The following is a 9,784-nucleotide window of genomic DNA, read 5'->3' as shown; positions in this document are numbered from 1 at the left end:
GGCCGCGTCGGCGCGCAGGCCGGAGCCCGACAGTGCGGCGTCTGGAGCCCAGAACCCGGGGTGAAAGGCCTCCGCTGCTCTCCCAGACGCCTCAGCTGAGCATATGCTGCGCTCCCCAAATTCATTTTTAATTCATGACATCAGTTAAGGGACCGTCAGAGGCTCTAAACAGTTTCTCTCAAAACCAAAACAACCAGCACAACGCAAGCGAGGAAGGGGGCGGGGCGGGGGGGCGGTAAGGCGCGGGGGTCCAGAACGTCGTCTCCCCTTTCCCCAGGGAACGGGCATTTGGAAAACCACTTTCCAGGGGGACCTGCTGTCCCTTACGACAAAGTTACTCCCGTCCCGCCTTTCCCTGGTGCCGAAATCGGACCCCAGGGTATTTGCTATAAAGACATCGCCGATGTTAAAGTGGTTTCGATTAGGACTTTATCACGTTGCATTGAAACGATCAAATACGTCTCTGCAGGAAGATTAAAGGCGCTTCCAAATAGTTTTACACATATGTTTAAAAAAAAGAGAACTACATGAACATGTACATATATATCCGGAACTATATACAACATACAATGTAATATATAGGGTATAATAAAATATATTATACGTTAAATAAGTAATATCATAATAACGTAATATAGGAACTAGATGTTAAATATATGTTAGAGTATATAATATGATGACATCATATAAATATTACATGTTAAGTAATATACAATACAAACGGACTATATATAATGTATTATAGATCACGTATAGTAAACAGAATGTCCTCCTTTGAAATATCCAAGGTGCTGCAGGCTCCGTATCGCTGAGCCCCAGCTCAGTACAGGGCGCGCGGGAGGAAGGAGGGAGACGCACAACGGTGTCCCCACGCTGGTGCCGCCAGCCCAGTCCTTGTCCCTTCCCAGGTCCCCACAAGCCCACGTGTCTTGGAGTGGATGTCAGGATTCCCAAACACCAGCTCCTTATTGGAGTAACGGAGTTAACAGATGATATCTTGGAGAGGTCAAACTCGGGTGGGGACAGGGGCACAAATTTCTTAAATGAGACCCGAGGGCGTCCTTCCCCACGTTCACGCAAGCCCCAGCCATTTGGCGTTTGGTCCGGGGAGTTTAAACTCGAGTGTTCTGTCTCAGACACGTCAGACAACTTAAAGCGCCGTTTTCCAACGTAGGCATTTAGAGGTAATTTGGACATTGAAACGAATATTTATATGCAAGACTTGAATGTTGTAGAGGCCTTTAAAGCTGCGGTTAGAAAGGCGCTTAAGAAACCCGCGTATGGGCTGCAAGGAGACGATTCAAAGCAAAGCAAAATGTACAGTTAGAAATTTAATATTAACCACGCACTCGCAAGTCATGTAGCTTAATGATAATTGCTGTGTGTATTTACTCTTCTCATGCTGAGGAAATACTTGACTGAGAAGTTACCCTAACGAGTTACATCGTTTAAAATGGGGGGGGAATATCTCAGTGGCCGACGTTGGGTTGCTGGCAACCTAAAACAGTGTGTATGGGAATTAATTTTCCTCCAGAGTTACCTAGAAGCGGAACCTCAAATCAATTGTCTGGAAGATGAGGGTGCGTGTTAAGTAAAGGCTGTTTTCCATGGGAACGCGCAGTGCCCCTCCTCAGAGCAGCCTCCGGACCCCAGACCCTCTCTCGACCCCCAGGGCCCGGGCGGGAGGCCGGGCGCGCGCCGCGGGGAGTGCCTGGCTGCTGGGCCGGGCTTCCGCGGCCCAGGGACGCGCCGCCGCGCCGGCAGCTTTTATTTGCAGTTTCTTTAACTCTCCATTTCTGGTTCTCTTCCCTTCGAGCGCCCTGCCGCGGAGTGTTAGAGAGCCCTGTCGTCTGTGGGCTCTCAACTCAGAGTCAATATTATCTCAGATGGTCACAATAGACTGGAATGAAAAGCTAATATTGAACCAATGAGGTCCCTGCCCGCGCCACTGGCATGCCATCCTTTGTCGCGCAGCCCAGGCGAGCCGCTGGCGGCCGGCTAAGCGGAAGGGGTCTGAGGTCGGGCCTCACCAGGTCCCGGCCACCGGTGGGAGGGACATGCGGGACCCAGCGCAGAGGCCTCGGAGGCCCAACTGGGCTTCGCTCTCCTGCAGGCTCCTGGGGATCCCCTCGGGCTCCACTCCCGGCCTCTCCTCCAACCACCAGGGGTTTGACGCGAAGCCGAGGGCTCCGCGGGGCCGCAGGGGAAGCGGGGCGCACGGCTCGTTCCTGCGACCGGACACAAATAAGGGAGCGGGGCCTGGCGTGTGCAACCTCTGGACGTTAGGGGCCCAGAATGTGAGCGTGGCAGGGGAGAGGGGCGGCTGTGGGCCTGGAACTAGAGGGCTCCTTCCTGCTTGCCTTGGGGGGCAGCCTGGCCTGCTTGCTGTCCCCCGTAATTAAAGGCCTCCATGGCCGCAGCCAGCGCGTGGTTGCTCATGGACCGGGTCTGCGCGGGATGGGGGCGGTCAGTAGACCTCTTCCGAAGCTCTCAGCTCCTGTCCACTCTTCTGTTCCCCCAGCTCCGCACAGGCTGGGCAGAGCTAGGGAGGCAGAGAGGTCGCTAGACGAGGGGCTTTAGGTCCTTGTGCTGGCAAAGAGGGAAGCTCAGGCCGTGCCCCGGCTTTTCCGTCCGCCAGTGCAGTCATTGTTCTGTGGGCACCCCCGGAGGTGTCAGGACCGCTTTGAGTTGCCCCCAAGAGCAACGCGAAGGTGAGGAGCGCACGGAATCTCGGCAGCGGCGCCCAAGCGCGGGGCCACCCAGCGCTGCCCTGTCAGCTCTTCCCCTCGCTGGCCGCAGAGACGCCGCCGACGGCCCTCTAGGCCTACACCCGGGGCTCGAATCGGCAAGGGGCGATCGGGGAAGAAAAAAGAGGGCCTGGATCGAAGCCTGAGCCGAGAAAAAGTGTCCTACAGGACAATGGTGGGCAAGTGGGCTCAAAACAAGTGCAGGAGTTACTCTACACCGTAGGGCTGCCTACAGAGCTTCGCCGCTTGAGACAGTTCGGGCGCCCCCGTCTGCCTGCCCGAGCTTTTCGCTGTCTTCTCATTGGCTTGAACGCAGAGGTGTCTGGCAACGCTGGGAGGTGTGGGGGGCAGAGGGGAGGCAGGACTGTCCCAGGGCTCCTTGTGGTGCGATCACTGCACTCGGGGCCAGGAGGTGGGAGTGCTTTGTGTAACCCCTCTGAGCCTCAGTTTTCTCATCTGGAAAATGGGTACTGTGACCCCTTTTATACCACCACATTGTGAGGTTCGCTGCGATCAGGGGTGTGAGCAAACACGCGTTTAAATGCTAGAACTCGATACAGGCGAGAGGAATTGTTCTTTCTGGCTTTCTCCACGTCCTCCCCAAGTTTCATGAAGAGCTGCTGCGTCCAAGAGAAAAAGCTTCCTTTTTTCCTCACATGGCCAAGATCCCCTTTCTAAGCCCCAGCCCAGCCCTCAAAGTCCAGATGATGAAGAGGTATCAATCAACAGAATCACCAATTTCCGGAAAGCGGGGCTGGTGGGATGCCAGCGTTTCAGACGCCATTCTTAGTTTCCAAGGTGGATCACCGCTTACAACCCTAAGAAGTTCCCTAAAGAGCTAGATCCCGGGTTACAACCCCCACGACTGGTAGCAGCGAGAGCTCTTTCAAACAAAAAGATGCGAGAGAAGCCTGGGAGGAACGGGAAAATGAGTCCCCTGCCTTCTATCCTGGCTCTGTGGCCCGCTGGAGGCCGCCTTGTCTGGCCTGCAGGAGCACCTGGCAACAGTGGGTGCCTTGTGGCCCAATGGAACCACAGCTTTTGGGGCTGTTGGAGGGGAATGTGACAACCCCACCCACACACTGGAGGGGGGACAGTGCAGGGGAGACAGCTGTCTCCACCCCCTTAGCTCAGTCACTTGAGCAGGAGCACCCCCGTTCCCTAATTCCTGTGTCCCTGTCTGTGTGCCACCATCTGTCCCTCGCCTATCCTTGCTTGACCTTAGACTTTCATCTGTAGGCAGCCAAGGGAAAAAGAGACATGGATGTCCTTTGATTCTGTTTCCTTGCTTTCAATGGCGAACCAGGACAGCGCGCGTTGAGGGATTGACGAGTTTCAACGTGATGAAAGAGGTAAAGCTCCATGGTCAGGTCCTGCGTGTGGCTCTACGCCACAGTGCGGAGTTCCTGGCTCTGAAACGTTGAATCTCAACGGATAGATCTCGAGAAACCCAGAGCTCATAGGCTCCTGCTAAAGTCAGAAGGATAGCGCCTATTGACTGCACCAGAGGCAGAGCAACTGACTCTCCTGCGAGGGCGTAGTCCCTCGGACGGATGCTTTGAACAACTATGCGGGAGATGTCGCACCGGTTTCCAGCACAACCTGCGCGGGTTCCACGGCCTCAACTCACCGGAGGATTCAGGCTACCTCCTTCGGGACGGACAGGATCCGCGCGGTCCAGGTGGAAGGGACCGGTCACCCGCGCCCAGGGAAGGCCGCCCAGTCTCGCGAGTGATCAATCACCACCTCCGCAATAACCACCAAGACCCCTATCTCGGGCCATGCTTGGCCGGCCACGAGGGGGCGCGAAGCTGGGAGGGCCGCGCCCTGCGACCCCAGCTCTTCGGACTCCACTCATGGTGGGGCTAGGGGAGGCCATCAAGGGCCCATTTTCTGAACCACCGTGGTGGGGCCGCGGGATATTGGACCTCGGGCATGGAGTTGTGGCCACATTTGCGCGACAGCTGGCCATCGCCCTGGCACAGGCGATCACGGCTATCTCGTTCTTTCTAGAGTAGAACCCGTCCCCCTTTCTCCACCCTTTCGAAGAAAGCTCGACTCCTAGTGGAGCCGCAATTCTAGCGTGGATGGTGAATTCCGCAGAGGAGAGCTGAAGCTGATGGAGGGAAGAAGGACGCATTTCCAATTTGTCCTCTCTCCTCTGTGGCCAATGAGCCTCCTTTGACTTCCTCCCCTGGCTGGGACTGAAGTCGCGCCAAGAGCTTGGCAGTGGAGCGCAGCCCCAGCACTCTCCCGGGCTCATCCGACTCAGGAGCTCGGAGGGCATCCGGCCCGCGCTCGACCCTCGCCACTAGGCGCCGCTGCGCGCACGCGGATCCCGGGGTCCGGCCGCCAAGCTGGCCTAGCGAGCAGCCTCCAGGAAGGAGGCCATTCTTACTTTATTCATTTACTTTTGATTCTGCCAGGAGTTATTTTCTTTGATGATGATGATGATGATGATGATGATGATGATGATGATGATGCTTTTAAGGTATTAATTCTTTTTGTATTCCCGCCTACGTGTTAGGAGAGGCCTGGTGACTGGGAATCAGCGGGTTGAAGGAATTTTTAAACCACCGCGAGGCTTCCCCATCCTGGGACACCTTTTGCATGCCTTAGTGGGAGAAAGGGCTCACCCATCACTGACATCCGTGCTTCTGGCTGCCTGCTACAGGCTCCCTGGGAGGGTCTTAACTTCCGGGAGCTGGATGTGGAGAGCGCGATGGGCTGGCTGGACAGCCGCACCAGCCCATGGCCTAACAATATTTGATGAACTTAACTATGCTAAGTGTTAGCTCACTTATTCCACTCAACAACTGTTATTGATATATCTTTTCCAAGGACAAGAAAACTAAGGCTCAAAAAGGTGAAGGTCACCCAGTTAGCCACCCCAGGCAGCACTTGGGCACTGCGCTTACCCCAGCTACTGCACAGGCCAAGCAGGAGCCAGGTAAAGGTGAAGCACTGCTGTTTGTTCCTCTGAAGGCAGGGGTCTCGGCAGGAAACTCAGGACAGAAGGTTTTGGGCAATCTCCAGAAATCTCTGCCCTTTGATGCCTCCCACTAACCAGATTTCAGGCCTCTCTCACCCAAACACTTCCTTAGGGAAGTCTTGGCCTTTGGGGAAACACAGAGGAGCTCATAGTAGGAGTGTGAGACCAGCAACAGCTTGTATTTGTTCAACTTTATTGTTCAGTCTTGGAGCCCGGCAACAAACCTTGGAGGTAGGTAGATAATAATAACAACAGTAATATCAAGGACAGGAGCTAATTTTTTTGCAGCTCATCATATGCTAGACACTGCCCACCACTTTGCTTGTCTTATCTCCTTGGTCAGCCCCAAGGGCCAAGATGCTATTCTTTAGTCCCATTTCATAGAAGAGATAACAGAGGCAAAGAGAGATTAGGAATTTGCTCAAGGTCACTCAAGTATAACAATAAGGTATAACAAACATACGGTAAAATTCGCCCTTGTAGTTTACAGTTCTGAGTTTTGTAAAACGTCTACAGATGTGTAAGTACCACTACAATCAGGAACTAGAGGGGTTCGGTTCGATCACTCCCCGAAACAGGCCTGACTCCTGCCCTCCACTGCCTTGCAGACGGCATTGGCTGTATTTTTACAGATGACAAAATGGAGGTTGGGAGAGGTTGCTGTATTGCCCCAAATCACTCAGCCAGTAATTGTCAGATCCGAGATTAGAACCTTCATCGTGTATCTTCTAGTCTTGCTGCCTGCAGAGTATAGATTCTGGAATCTACAGAGCCCAACCGGCAGTGGCATGGGGCGAGAGGAAAGGGAGCCCCTTGCTCTAAGATGGAGCCTCAGAAATCCCCTATTCCCACTGCACATGCTGCCTGTACAAACACCCCCCACCCCAGGGCAGCTAAGGAACAAAGAGGGGCCAGATTCTGCAAGGCCAAAGCCACCAGTAAAATGAACACGGCCACCCAGTCCAAGGACCCAGGGCTAGGGGTGGCTCAGAGTCCGAGTCCAGACCACAGTGCCCAGTGCCCCGGGTGCGCCCCCATCTGCCAGTCTGGTTGATGAGTTACACTCCTTGTCAATCCCCTATTGCCCGTAGGAGCCTGGTGCACGAAACTTCCTGAGCTCCCGGAGTCTGGGTGCATGAATTAGCATAGGTTACCCAGCTTCCAGGGCTTCGGAGGGGCCCCTAGTCACTGGAAACCCACCTCTCCCTCATGAGAGCCCAGGTAAGGCTTAGGCAGGAGGCAGAGGAACTGGCATGCCCTGCTCCTACCAGGAGGGTGGGCAGCGGGAGCCCACAGCTGCCTTGCCCTGCCCACCTGCATTCGGACTAGAGCCCCCGAGGCAAACCTGACCCTCCCAAGGCTGTTCTTGGTGAGGCAGCTGGCCTGCAGAGGATGACCCGCAGAGGATATTGCAGAGGAGACCTGGCCGGGAGCAGCCGAGGCCCTCTGCCTGGGCCAAATGTCCCTACCCCAGGAGGGTGGCTTCTGGGTCTGGGCTCCAAGGGGTCGCTCACTCTCCAGATTCTGGCCGAAGAGGGGAAAGGGCTTAAGGGGATGCCAACGATATCTTAGTGCTCAGCCTTAGAGTTTTGAAAGAAGAGAAACACCCTCACATATCACACACTGTGGAGACCGTGACTGGATCCCCTTTGCCCTCAAGGTCATCTAATACCCTCAGCCAAGATCAGTAACACTAACTGCAAAGAATAGTCACTGCAGCCAGGGTGGGGCTTTTAATGCCCCTGGTTTTCTACCTGGAGCCAAAGGCCCAGTTTGGAAGGTCTCAGGGTGAGCCCGACCCTCCAGTCCTCTTGGAGAGCCTTCCACAGAGAAGGGTACTCTCCCCCACCTCTCTCCAGGATCCCAGATCTACAGCCTGCCTAAATTGGTTGTTTCTTCCTGGCTTTGGAAATAGAGGTTGACTTTTACCTCCACCCCAGGTTGGCTGGATGGCACAGCCGAAAGACCTTTACCTTTCTCAGTGACTTCAGGATTGCCACTGGCCTGAGTCTAGACTATTGGAGGGAGGGATTTCTGAGCAGGAGACAATATTTTTGGAGGTTGAAGGTACGGGTTCTAGGGAGGTGCGTCTTGGAGTGTACCCCACCCTAAGGGGCTGGATCGAACACCCTATATCCTTGGGCCTGGGAAAAAGGATAGGGGGTGGGTTGGGATGCGAGCTACAAAGCAAGGGCAGGAGAATCCGCTAAGGAGGAAAACCCAGCCCTGGTCCCTGCCCAGAGCTGGCATCAGAGGTCCACAGCCTGAGGCAGGGGCAGATTTCTCTGCATCAGGGCAAAGCTGAGGCCCACACATGTCTGGTGTGTGGACGTGTGTAGGTGCGCATGTCCTGGGAAGGCTGGGTGTGGGAGGGGGCAAGACACATTATCTCGGTTGGCCCCTCGCTAAGGTCAGGTGCCTAGACTACCCCAGAAAGCACATTCCTAACTCTTCTCTTGCCTGGAGAGTTTTCCAAAGGAGGAATTTGGACCCCCACCCCAACACAAACCATGCCTGGAATAAAGAAGAGAAATTGACATGAACATAAATACACAGCAGGTGAAACCAGAGTGAGTCAGGAGAGACCCCCAAGGCAGAGAGGGAGGTAGGTGGGGAAATGGAGAACATGTCCTAGGACCTGGGACCCTCCGCTGAGGAATCTGGTGGCATTTCAGCCTGGCTCGCACGACTTCGCTCTTCTCCCCCCACCCCCTTCGACTTTTTCCCTGTCTCACGGCAACCTAGTCACCAAACACAGGCATTTCTTGTCTTTAAGAGAAATGACATGAGCTTCCAAGTAATAGATTTAAAGGAAACCAGATTTCTTTTTATCGTTAATTGTAAACGTGCAAAATACCTGCTGGTACTTCACTTTAGAAGAATGTAATTGGCAAAAAGGAAAAAAAAAAAGAGGAAAAAAGAAGCGGCTGATGAATAGATAATAGATCTTTAACCACCAATAAACAGAGAGCAGCGCCAGCAGCCTGGGGGATGTGATCATAATTATGCTGCTGCGTGAGCCAATGGGGACGAGGGAACTCGGCCCTAAAATCATCCCAAAACCGAAGGCAAGCTCGAAAATGCGGACACGGCCTAGGACCGGAGACGCGATCTGTAGTCCCTAGTCGCGAGCCCTTAGTGTGCACAGCAACCCATCCCTGGGACGACAGATGGCAGAATAATAATAGAAATTATAACAACAACAACGACAACAACAACAACAACAAGAGCAATAATAATAATAACGATCACAACAGCACTCACGAAATAGTAACGACAACGAAACGATAATAGTAGCACCACATCAGCCCCTCACCTGACCTTGGACCCCCGGTCCCAAATATCACAGAAGGGACTGTTTTTGGAAAAGAGGTGAACATTCTTCCAGAGAGAGAAAGAGACAGACAGCCTGTGGGGAGAGTCTTAAGCCCACCGCCCAACAGGGTCGTCGACTCCCGTCTCAACTTGCAGATGGACAAGCTGGGTCAAGGATCGCGAACGCAGCTACTCGTGGTTGGAGGACTTCCACCCCCAGGCTCCCTCCTCACCTAGGAAACCGCCCAGAGTTTTGCCGGGGGTGGGGATTGGTATAACCAAACGGCTCCGTTAGCCCTAGCCCAGGACCAGCCCGTGTGCGCTTACCCTCTCGGTGTTTCCGGAGCGATCCCAGCTCCCCTGACGCGGGGACGCGAGCAGGCAGCAGCGGCAGAGCGCTAGGCGCGAGGAATCTGCGCGTCTGTCCGTCCGTTTGTCCTACCGGCTCTGGCTCAGCAGGCTAGGGATCCGGGGGGCCGCAGCGGAGGCGGCGCCGGCCGGGGACTCTGCAGGGACCGGGGTGCCCCGGAGGGAGTGGTGGTGGAGGAGGAGGCGGGAGGAGGTGGGGAAAGAGGAGGAGGAAGGAGAGGAGGAGGAGAAGGAGGAGGAAGAGGAGGAGGAAGAAGAGAAGGAGCCGAAGGAAGAGGAGGAGGCGAAGGAGGAGGAGAAGCTGCAGCGGGCGCCGCGGGAGCGAGAGAGCTGGGAGCGCGGGGCGAGGGCGGGGAGGGCG

At 54.9% G+C, this 9,784-nt stretch overlaps 1 long non-coding RNA gene across 6 annotated transcripts in view; it reads right to left on the bottom strand.

The window, feature by feature from the left end:
- Window positions 1-9,772, bottom strand: part of LOC107196332 — a 28,767-nt gene extending 18,995 nt beyond the window's left edge. For 3 of the 6 annotated variants that reach the window (XR_003042846.1, XR_003042847.1, XR_003042845.1), the window contains exon 1: window positions 9,382-9,772. This is a non-coding gene — a long non-coding RNA (uncharacterized LOC107196332). The remainder of the gene's footprint in view (window positions 1-9,381) is intronic. The other 3 variants (XR_001517735.2, XR_003042848.1, XR_001517733.2) reach the window with 2 other exon arrangements.
- Between the last annotated feature and the right edge of the window lie 12 nt (window positions 9,773-9,784).

This window comes from Pteropus alecto, unplaced genomic scaffold (genome assembly GCF_000325575.1).
Source record: "Pteropus alecto unplaced genomic scaffold, ASM32557v1 scaffold177, whole genome shotgun sequence".
NCBI classification, from domain to species: Eukaryota; Metazoa; Chordata; class Mammalia; order Chiroptera; family Pteropodidae; genus Pteropus; species Pteropus alecto.
The sequence above is the reverse complement of the archived record's forward strand: the minus strand, read 5'-3'. Positions and strand labels throughout refer to the sequence as shown.